Source organism: Rattus norvegicus, chromosome 15, assembly GCF_021556685.1.
Source record: "Rattus norvegicus strain SHRSP/BbbUtx chromosome 15, alternate assembly SHRSP_T2T, whole genome shotgun sequence".
Lineage (NCBI taxonomy): Eukaryota > Metazoa > Chordata > Mammalia > Rodentia > Muridae > Rattus > Rattus norvegicus.
The window spans coordinates 83060253-83072660 of record NC_141548.1 but is presented as its reverse complement, the minus strand read 5'-3'; the positions used below and the strand labels follow the sequence as shown (position 1 = coordinate 83072660).

The 12408-nt window shown below is 37.8% G+C and overlaps 1 long non-coding RNA gene across 1 annotated transcript in view; it reads left to right on the top strand.

Annotated features, from left to right (window-relative positions):
* Gapdhl3 (glyceraldehyde-3-phosphate dehydrogenase like 3) overlaps positions 1-12408 on the top strand; it is a 158548-nt gene that overhangs the window by 58287 nt on the left and 87853 nt on the right. The window contains exons 3-4 of the long non-coding RNA XR_015638432.1: positions 914-1063; positions 8949-9135. This is a non-coding gene — a long non-coding RNA (glyceraldehyde-3-phosphate dehydrogenase like 3). The remainder of the gene's footprint in view (positions 1-913; positions 1064-8948; positions 9136-12408) is intronic.

The window sequence follows — 12408 nt, the reverse complement described above, 5'->3', positions numbered from 1 at the left end:
AACAGCATTTCTCATTTTAACTGGTCATTTTGACACTGCAAAGCTGTACCCACAGCTTATTCTAAGAAATGTATTCCTTGTATTTTTAATTGAAACACAAATTTAGCAAAAAATATTTTCATATTCACACCATCCTAGTAATAACTTTTATTCATTCTCTAAAAAGAAACTCACTTAGTTTCTTTAAAAAAAATTTAAAGTTATCTCTTATCTTCTTTTCAACTCATGATTATGAAGAATAATGGCTTTTTACCACATTTTTCTGTAATATGTCCCATTCCTTTTGCATAATTAGTGCCAAATATTCATCAGCCTACACATACACAATCAAGCTATATAAGCAAATGATATGCAAAACAGTTTTCTACATTTGAAGCCATGCTTATGTTAATTGAGTTGCATTATACCTAATGAATATGTGCTATACAGAAATGAGATTTAGCTTTCTAATAATACAGTAGGAAAAATTTTTGATAAACTTTATGACCATGGATTGATTCCAATGACTTTCCACTGATGAATGTAGAGGGATAAAAAAAAATCATGTGGTAACAATGGGAATGTACCAAGCCTTCCATTCATAAGTTGTCTGTGCAAAACTTTAATATTCTTATGTTTCTTTTTAATTTTCCCTAAATAACACTTTCAAAGCAGTCATCACAATATTGTTGGCCACAAGCTATTTTAAAGCTAGGATAAATGACTTCTTAATAAAATAAATTATACTGATTCTATATACAATGAAAGCCTACTACTATACTACTCTACCATATTTATGTATTCATCCATCTATCAATGTGTGTGTGGGCATATACTCATATATGGAGAGAGATAGAGGAAGAGACTTAAATATAATTACTTACAATCATGAGTTGACTCTATTTAGGACTCTCATCTGTTTATTGTTTCTCAGTGCCCAACGAATACAGAGGCTAGTCACAGCTGCGAAAGAAGATGAGAATCTCAGATTTAACAACAAGTTTCCAAGGCAATAAAATATCTTCATTAAAGAAAACGTTTGGACATTATTGCACAAGGCCACCGCCAGTGACAGAGGTTTATAGTAAGTACATAGAAATAAGTAAGAGAAATTAGAAGTGTCTGTGTATCTAGCCTTCCAAGAAAGAAGAGTAATTTTCATATATTTATATTTCCATAGTAGCAAGAATAGTCATAGCGGAAAAAGAATTGGCATTTGGATTACAGCCTCGCTGTGGAGATCTTGCCGTCATTCTTCTTCCTTCCTGCACTGCTTACTTTGCTTAACTGCCTCCTCTCAACTACTGCTTCCTGTGCTCTGGCCCTTTGTACCATAATTGTCTCAACTCTGCAGCACCACGCAATTCTCACTTGTGCCTTTCCATTTCTTCATAATTTCTTTGGCATCATCCTATTTTGCTGACTTGTCTCTGGATAGCCCTCTGTTCCTGCATCATTCTCCATGGTTTATATTTAAAGCCCCCTCCTAAATCTAAGAAGAGCATCAGAATTGTCATTCACTTGTCATTCAGATTTCATTGTGGTCTTCTTGTTAACAGAGATGAATTTCCAGTATATGGCTGGTGTTTAATACACAACCTAGGCTGAGTTCATGAGTGTCAGCATTTACAGGTCAAAATGGACAAAGCACAGAAATTCCTGCAAAGGAGAGAGGGAGCGTAGCAATTTCTCTGCAAACTCTCAAAAGAAACTCACATCCATACTGCAAGGGTCGTCATTCCATTTTATTAAAGTTTGTGTCATTATAGATGCATAAAAATTAATTTTTCCACACCTACAATTGTCTCTCTTACTGGGATCATTGGTGGGATATGACACATCCACATAGGCTCTGAATGGCTGTTGTTAAACAAAGAAGGGCAGACTGGACTACAGAACTCAGGAGATTGTGCTGCAGTGCCCATCAGCCCTGTGTGCTAACCAGCTCAGCTAAGCAGTCTACTAGTTTCAACACTTAAACACAGCCTCACACCCAAACACAGCCATCACCCACAAAGCCATCTGTGATGAATGAGATTCAATCAGCCTCTGGCCTCCAGGGCTCAAGATAACATTTCTACTATTGATAATATCAATTTATAATTTAATTTCTGGTCCTAGCTCTTAAGAGATAAGACTGTTTGCAGAGCGAAAAATCTAATCCAGTTGAAGCTATTGGGCAGGGCTCTATAAATTCTGATGGCCACAAGATGCCCTGGTTTCCTTAAAAATGGCTAGAATACATTTTATAAACTTGGGTCTCTCTAATGAGCAATAATGAAAATGGTAACGCAAAATTTGATATTTTCTTATCCATTTATCTAAAAGCGCAGCCTTGTGGCTTTCACTGAATGTGCCCTTTCAAAAAGACAGAAAAATACACTTGCTGACTGGTCTCTGGGTAGTGCTCCATTTCTTCAGTACTCTCCTGTATCTCTCTACTTATTTTCGATTTAAAACTCCTTAAATATAAGAAGAGCATCAGTTCAAGCAAAAGGTAGCTCCGTCTTCATGGGGAAATGACACTGTATCTTCATTAGTCGTATTATTATTATTATTATTATTATTATTACTTGCTATTTACTTTTTTTAAAAAAAGTTTTTGTTAAAATTTCAAAATCTACAAAATGATGAGCAGAGGTCATTATTCACAGCTGGAGATCGAATTTTGAAGGCTCTGCCTTCTGCACCTTTATTTAAGACCCACCACTGCAGGCCCTGCCACCTTCAGGTCTCCTTGACAGTGCAGCCCCCACTGCCCTGTGATTGATGTAGGCGTTGCCTGAGATATCAGGCAGCTCCTGACCCATCCAACCAGGATAATTTTATTGCATGTCTGTTTAGCCTCTGTCTTGTGCTCTCTTGAAGACATCAATTCTCTCAGGTAAAGAACACAAATAAAATTTAAGAAATTCTCCCTGAGGCTAAGAGGTTAGGAAGCATGCCAAGATTTCTCTGAATGAAGTCACCCTCTGCATAATCTCCAGGGCTCTGGCCATCGCTCACCACCATGTGCTGCTCTTTGATTAGAGGAGAATTAAAGGCACCGTGGATTCACTCAGGGGTTTGATTGCCAGTCATTTTCTCCTCTAATCCATTGTCTGTTTTATAGTTTAATCCCAAGATGATCTTTTCTCTTTTCTTTCCTTGGCCACACCACACCCACACATGTATGTGTGTGCAAGTGTGTGTGAGCTCTACAAAATAACAACCATACACAATAGGCATCTCTTCCGCCTGCCTCCTTCCTCCCTTTGGAACAAAGAACTTTCAAGAAAATGCCTTTCTTCACCCCCACCCCGTGCCGTGCAAAATCATTAAAAAAAAATTATAGGGTGGTTTAGCCAATTTCTCCACTCTGCTCTGAATTCTTCAAAGCTGTAATCTTAGATGCTGCCCGCGTGTTTACTCCCCATTTGTAGCTTCTACCTTCAAGGTAAAAACAGCAGAGAATCCATACTAGTATTTATCCCTTGACACTCACCCTCTATCATTTCTCGGGCCAACACTCAACTCTATTAATCTAAAAGCATTGTATTCTGAAATAAGACCAATAGAAGTTCCTTGTTCATTTCTTTCTCTCTGCAAATCCAGACAAGGGCATAAACACCATTTTTTATTTTTTGCCATTTAGATGTAAATATTTTCCAAGTAAATTAAGAATATGTATTTTAAAAAAACCCACTTTTAATTAAAACTAAAACTGGAGCACTGAGGAGTAAAAAGAACAAAACTTTTGCTAATATCAAATGCTGACGATATTCTTTAAATGGAAATTAATATTCCCTTGGCTGTTGCTTTAATGAATATGGTTTTGAGAGTCATGAAAATTAGCATCTACCTGGTAATGTTTGTAACCCTCTCTCACACAGTCCTCTAACGTGAAGGGATCTGTTGAGTTATGCACTGCAGGATTATTTCCACTGGGGACCACCCAAGCATCTTCCTCATACGTCCTTATTTCTTCATGTAAATGAAATTAATTATAACCTGATGTATAAAATTGTACATATTCATGAGTATCATGTGCTGCTGCTGTGCATGTATACATTGCATAATATTTAAAGCACGATAAGTGGTATCAAATGTTTGCCTTTTCTTTTTGGGGAAAAACAAAGTCCCCCTAGTTTATAAACAGATGCAGCATGTGATGCACAGTCACCCCAACGTGCGAGACCACACCCAAACCTCTTTCTCCCATGTAACTGTAACATACGATCTATTACTCAATATCTCCCCTACCCCCTCCTATCTATTTCTCTGTATTAATGAATGCCAAAGCCTGTCTGGACATCAGCTTGATCCTCATTCTTTAAAGACTCAATTTTCAAGAGCAGAAGTCTGTTGAGAAAGTTCATGTTTTCTAACTCAGACTATGACTAAGAAATCTTAATTCTGCGGGAAAGCGTGACTATATCTCAGAGACTTAAGTAATAATGTAGTAAATTTGGTAGACATTTGCCGGACTCCTGTGGTTAGCTCTCTACTGGTTCTAAAGATGAAAGACTGGAAAAAACTATTAAGTGTTTAACCCCCTGAAAAATCCCAATTAAAGTCAAATTAGGATTTGAGGGGTAGGGGGATGGAAAAGAAAGAAAAGTTCAATGAAGAAATGAAAGTGGAAAAATATTTATAAATAGTTGAATAAGCTGATGAATATGTAAATAAGTGAACTAAATGATAAAATTTTATATAAACAAAGATGTAAATGAGATATTGTTCTCTCTCTGTCTCTCTCTCTTCCTCTTTCCCTGTGTATGGGTGTGTGTGTGTGTGTGTGTGTGTGTGTGTGTGTGTTCATTCATGCACAAATAAACATGTATTTTTTCAGATCATGGTACAGAACAGTACACTTGAATGTCTACTGTTGGAAGGTTACATTATGAGCTCACATGTAAAGGCCAGAGGTCACTGTCACTTGTCTTCCTCCGTCCTTGCTCACCTTGCCTTTGAGACAGGGTTTGTCATTTAACTGGGATATAGCTGTTTCAGCGCTGAGCATAAAGGGGGTACCATCTCCTCCAGGTTTGTGTGGGAGCTAGAGGTCCAAATACAAGTAGGTGCTCAGCTCCTGCTTGTATATCGGATACTTTGCCCATAGAGACATCTCCTTACCTCAGGGACTATTTTATGAACTATAATAACTATACTGTAGAGTCCTAGAAAGCAAGAACTTTATTTTGGTTTTCTTGTGCATGGGATCTGGCTTTGCACTTGAGAGGTCTTAAGTGCTAAGTCCAGGAGAATTGGAGCAGTGTCCAAAGGCATTTTCTCACTCCATGCTTTCTCAATGCAGAACACACATCATGTAAAATGCTGATTATTCTATTTAAATGGAGGTTGATATACTCTGGATCATCACTTATATTAAATACGATGTAGAGATACATGAAAATTATCAGCCTATTCTTCAAAGGAATCATGTTACAACACTTGGTAAAGAAAGGAAATAGATATTTGTGTTTCTTTATGGGTCCCCTCCACTTACTCCGTGACCATAATCACAAACGGCATTTTAATGTATTAATATTGGATGTATCTTACAGTTGTTCTTTTTTTTTTTTTCCGGAGCTGGGGACCGAACCCAGGGCCTTGCGCTTCCTAGGTAAGCGCTCTACCACTGAGCTAAATCCCCAGCCCCTCTTACAGTTGTTCTTAATGAGAGTATAAACTGAAACAATCTTTCTTCAAACAGTTCATCAAGATTTATCAAAAGTTTCAAAAATAACCACTAACATTTGCCTATAAATAGCAATTTTTGAATTTTCTTCAGCAAAATATTATGTTTACATGCAAAACTGTAGGCATAAATTCTTTTATTTAAGTTTTCTGATAATACTAGCTTTTAAACATATCTTCCATGTTTAACAATAGAAATTTTGTTAATTGTCTAAATTAGTCATCTTTATAGTAGAATACCATATCCCCAGAGAATTAAGGCATAAAAAATCATAATACACACACAACTAAGCTTAGGGAATAATATTTCTGAAGAAGTTAAATATGCACATATAGTTTTCTATATAGATTATACATTTGTATATATTTATGAATATGCATGTATAAACAATGTTGATGTTATAAAACAGCCACAGGGAACAGGGCCAATGACTCCTTTTAGGGTCACAGATCAGCTAACTGTCCAGTTGAATCAAGAAAGCACTTCCCCATGAGGTCACAGTACAGATTCCCTGTAAACTAGCCCATTTGTAAAATTCAGGTTTGTTTAGTCCAGGGTTTTTGTTTTGTAAGACACTTATTCTGTATACAGGTGACATGTGTCATTGGCCCTATGTCCTCCTGCTGAAATTGGGTCTCTGAAAACTGAACCGAAGTTTGCTGTGCTGGCCTATACTTCTGTTATGAAATCTACTTTCTGTCGTTACCCAGAGGCTTTGTGATTTTTAAATGTAACATGAATTGGTGGCAGACTATAGTTCCTGCTCACACATGCATGCATAAGTATACACCTGCACATACACGCACCCGCACAAAGAGAGAGAGAGACAGAGAGACAGAGAGAGACAGATAAGATAAAGTGAGTGAGAGAACAAGATAACAGAGACACACAGACAGGGAGAGACACACAGGAAGGGATCTGTATTCTATACATTTATAATTTAATAAGCATGGATGAATGTTCTAATCGGATGTTCCTTGTTCTACTATTTGGTTTGCTTATTTTATTTTCTTGTTTGTATACGCGGTTTTATGTTGGCCTCAAACTCATTTTGTAGCTAATGATGTCCACAAGGTTCTGATTTTCTGCATCCACCTTTGTAATGCTGGCACTCCCAGTTTAATGCGCTGTTAGGCATTGAAGCTACTAGGCTCCCCTAGTAGCTGTGAAAGCATGTTATAACTGCATCACCAGCCCTCTTGTTGGCTTCTCTCTACTTTTTTTCCAGAATCTAACCTTGAGGTGCAATGTGAAAATGATATTTTGAGACTAGTATCCTAGAGTGTTGGTTTCTCAAGGCAGAAAGACTGGATATGAGGCAGCTAAACCATTTTGTCCACTGGCAAACTCTTGCCTTCTTATGACCCATTTTGACCTATATCAAGAATATTGTAGAGCTCTGCTCTCTACTTGGAGCCTCTTCCAGTCTCCCAGAATTCACACAATCCACTAGGAACTCTTTATGGAGTGACGAGCTACCCTGATAGTGTAACCAGGTCTCTTAGAAAAATGCCATCTGTGTTAGCTCACAGAGAACTGAGGTTTAGTGAATAAAATTCAGAACTGGAAACATGTTGCTTTGAAGTCTAACTGATAAGTTTTCACTGTTCGTTGACAAATGATTCTGGGAACAGAACCTTTCTTTAAGGTAGATGAAACTTTATAGTTGCTGGAGGTCCCAAATGTTTTTAAACATGGTTGTGCATGCATATGTTCTCTCATCCCCCTTAGAGCATGGATATAAAACGTTTGTGAAAATAGCCTTGTCCAATGTAGCTATCTTTCTATCTTTTGAAGTCAGAGAGAAAGAAGAGAGAGGCAGGTTTGCTGAGGCAGCTCCCTGCTTCGGAGTACTTAATGCTGGCTCAAGAAGATCTCGGTTTAGTCTTTAGTGACCACATAGGACAAATCCCAACTGCTCTTACCTCCAGTTCCATGGGTACCTGTAGAGATGTGATAAACATAGCCCATGTACATATAAACATGTACACATAAATTAAGCATAAACAAATATGATTTTTAATGAACAGGAAGTGATGTTTCCCTGCCCTCTAAGCTATTGTGCATAAGGAGCAGAGAGGCTGAGAGCCTCTTATCATGAGCTTTAGAGAGTGCACATTAAAATAAGGGCTCTGAGACACCATTGCCTCAGTGTATCTTGAAGACAGGACAGGGTTTTCTATCTGTTGGGGCATTTCTTACCTTTTCTAAAAGTGTAAATTTTCTAATCCACTTAGGAAATTTGTCAAAGACAACTTGGGAAAAATCTGTTCTAGGAGGGCAATCATTCTGAGTCAGTGAAAGGCAAGTGACTGTGTTAGACACCAGGTAATAGAGCCAGGGTCTTTCTTTCTTCTGCTCTTCCGTTATCTCACATCTGCAAGATAACTGCACCCAGTGAGATCAAGGTAAAGTTCTATCTGGTGTAACTTAAGGCTGAAACCTAGAAAAGGAACCCATGCTCAACATCACCTGGATGACCAGGATCCAGAAGCTGCATGACTCAGAGCCCTAGGCTAGAACCAAAAACAACTGACAAAAAGGTAATGAAATGATTCCCAGTGATACTCTGCTCTCCTCTGCTATCCTGGTCTATGCCCAGCGCAACCGCCAGCAGGCTTCCTCTCAGCTGATGGGAGCAAATACAGAGACTCAGAGCTTAACATTAGAGGGAGGTTGGGAGCTCTGCAGAAGAGAAGGAGGAAGGATTATGAACCAGAGGGACGGAGGACACCAGGAGAAAACTGCCTGCAGAATGAACTAAGCAAGGCTCATGGGATCTTACAGAGACTCAAGTAAAAATGATGGAGCCTGCACGGGTCTGCACATATATGCTGTTGTTGTTTAGCTTGGTGTTCTTGTTGGACTTCTAACAGGAGGTATCTCTGAATTTCTTCCTGTTCTTGGGACCCTTTGCCTCCTAGTGGCTTTCCTTGTCAAACCTTGCTATGAAGGTTTGGGCCTAGTCTTATTGTGTCTTGGTATGTTGGGTTCGATTGACATCATTGGGAGGCCTGCTACTTTATGAAAGTAAATGGAGGGGAGAGTAGATTATGGGGAGAGGGGAAGTGGCGGGGGAGGTCTGGGAGGAGAAAGCCTGCAGCTGGGATATATTGTATAAGAGAAGAATACATGAAAAGAAAAACCTAGAAAATGAAAAACCTCATGGATAAAGTTATTTTCCATCATCAAAATTAAGAGAATCTACATTGCTGCAGATTTAAAACTAATGAACAAATATTTACTGAGAAGTTCCTGCAATGCTTCTTTTATTTTTCCTCACTTCTAGGTACTGAGAAGATCTGAAACCAGAATGATGATGAAAACAGGAGAAGGAAACTGGTCAAGCAGAGCAGGGACGCCAAGAGCTACCATTTGGAGGGAATGTACTTGCTAGAGGTTAGCCACACTGGAAGAGAATTCTGCTTGCTTGTTACGTCATCTCCTGGATCAGTTCCTCTGCTTGGAAGTTTTTTGTGAGTACAGGATAAAACTAAGGGAAGCTGAGTGGGCAGTTTAGCTCATGGCAACATCAAAACTGACAATCTCAAGCCCTACTTACCTCATCCCAGTTGCTGCTGTTGGTCCCCTTAAAGGACCTAGACTAGCATCTTAGTGGTATCCCTTGGGATCTGCACCTGCTGTATGGGTACTCTGCCTTTTTCTTTCTCATAAGCATCTGGAACAAAATACCCCTCCCTGATACTCATCATGAATTGCATCCTTTACATTTGAGAGATCTAGAGGCCACTGACTCATTTGAAGATTTTTGTTACTGTGAGCATCTGGCAATCTTATCTCCAGAGTTAGAGTTTCCATGGCATGAGGTGAAAGCTTCCTTCAAACTCAAGGACACCCTTCTCCCAAATCAAAAATATCTAAGTAGAAACCCCAGTCCTACCTCTCCTCAGCAAATGGTGCTGAACTAAGTCTTCTCCTCTTTATGTTTTCTTTTTACTGAAGCTAGCCCCTTCTTCACTGGTAACAGTGAAGGTCATGTTATGTAATACATGCACAAGACCACATACAATCACTAATATGCCCTGTATATTTTATCAACTGCTGTTTATATATTCTGTATATGTAAGAGTTGGAGTGGCAGGCTTTGACAGCTATCACAGTGATCAGATTCTACACCTCTGCAGGAAACAAAATGGCATCTATGAATCTTCATGTAAATTATACCCAGGAAGATGAAAATTGGAGGTGATTAGACACTCAAGAACATAAGAATTCCTCCCTCTGTGTGTCTCTGTCTCTCATCCTTCCTCCATCCCTCACTCTACGCCACTGAGACATAGATATCACAAAACATGATTATTAATCCAGTTTGTGAGAGTTGGGTTTTCTTAAAAGGCATTCAAATTTTGTTTGTGATAATTGATTGTAAATTTTATCTCACTTGCTTTCTGCTATATTTCTTTAGCTTAATGCCAACTACATGCTCAAATCTATATTCTAAATTATTGAAGTTATATTAATATTATCCACTGTATTTTAATACATTCATTTCCTCTGTAAGCAAGGTCTTACTAATTTTAAGAAATTTAGTGTTCAGTTTCATGTATCCTTTCAATGTTATGTGTTTGGGGTGTTTGTCCGTGGAGACTGGAGTGATCTTTCATATCTCCGAGTTCCTGCTGTCACTGATGCTGACCAAGTCCTCTGTATCATACACAGTAGAAATATACAGCCAATTCTGACTGTTCCCACATGTCTTTACTAAACAGTGCCCAGCCATCTTCTACCTATCTTTGTTGTCCCCCAGTTCCAATTAATCTCTATTAATTTTTATTTTCATTTACATTTTGGGATTTCACATTTATCTATATTATGGTTGTGTACTTTCAGACATTATTGTGCTCAGACATTATAATAAAGGGATTATGTCTTGATCATAAAATGATACTCCTTTTTATTCATTCATCTTCACTCACTATTTTGCAATAATATTTATTTTGCCTGTTATTAAAATTAAAGAGATTATCTCTAATAATTTACCTTTTCTTATTTTTCTCTCTGTGTGTGATGTGTACATGTGTGGTATATATGTGTGGGGTGTAGTATGTAGGTGTACCTGTGTATATGCAAGTGTGCTTATCTGTGGATATGTGCTTTTGGTGGCCAGAGGTCAGCATAAGATGTTTTCATTATTTTCATTACCTATTTATTGAGACAAAAACTGTTACTGAACGCAGAGCTCACCATTTAAGCTAGACTGGATGACTAGCAAGCTTCTAGAATATGCCTTTGGCCACTCTTGCCCCTGGACTTTTGTGTGATGCTCTGCCTGGTTTTTTTCGATGGGTGCTAAAAATCTGAGCTGAAGTTCTTGTGTTTTCTTGACAAACATCCTACCCACTGAGGCTTTCTCCAGTCCCATCCTTTCTTATTTCTTACCAAGCTAAAATATATTTTATATACAACCTCTATCAACATTAAGCCATTTTCTGTGTATCCATCAAAATTGCTTAAGGATCTCTAATACTTTGTATGTTTTTAATCTGATCAGTCTATCTCTGCTTCATTTATATTTTCCACATTTCCAGCTTTCTACCCATTGAGATTATCTTCTATTGATGTTTTTAGTCATAGATATTGATTATATTGTTCATACTTCCAAAATGCTGCTCCAATCTCTCTCTAGCCATGTACAAGTAATAGATCAGCCATAATAATATAAGATATTTAAATCCCTTCCATTTTATTATTTCCCAAATAAAATAACCTAAAATCACTTTCACAAAGTGAAGAATTTGTCAGAGAAGAAATTCCAAATGATTTCAAATAGAATCCATCTTCCATTATCTTGTTCAGAGAGACAAAACTTTTGTGTTACTAAGTGCTGAAGATGGGTTTTCTTTCTGTTGACACTAGAAAGAATATACAGAATTATTACATGCTAAAGAAATGGCGTGTTAGGATCTGATGATGATTTTAGATTCAGGGTTTTACTCAAATTCTCCAACAGTTTTAACAGAGTTGATGAAAGATTCAACTGTTTCAAGCTTACTGAGAAGTAATTGCCTTGCTCTTAACATTCTATCTGTGCAGATCTGTCACTGTAGGGATGTATTCTTCTCTCTCTCTCTCTCTCTCTCTCTCTCTCTCTCTCTCACACACACACACACACACACACACACACACACACACACAAACACACGTATAATTTACTCATTATCATAACATGGAATAGGAGCAAATTTATCTTTCTTTCTTTCTTTTTTTTCTAATGTTCTGAACAAGATCTTGTTACCAAACCCTGGCAAGCAGGAACTTCCAATACAAAGCAGACCGACCTTAAACATACAGAAAATCTACCTCGTGATTTCTAGGACTGCAAGCATACTTCAACATGATTCTGTATACAAAGTCACATCTCAAAACATACTTGCTCAAATGAAAGAAGCAATGACTGGATAGAGAAAGAATAAAGATTCAGTAGAAGACTCAGCCCATTCTCAAGCATACAGATACAGGAATTAAAGAAGTTATGGTCAGGAACACCTGTCAGGGTATCTAGGTTAGAGGACACATGTCAACTGTCTTCTTTACAATGAAAACAAGGCACTGACATTTGACTCACTGTAACTTTAAAGAAATTCTGTCAGTTTTCACTTAGCTCTTGTATGTCTCTTTTTGCAATGTCATTAATTTTAAAACTTGGGGGTTTTCTATTTTTTAATTAACATAATTATATCATTCCTACCCCTTTTCTTTCTTTCAGCAAACTCTCCCATAAATTCCTT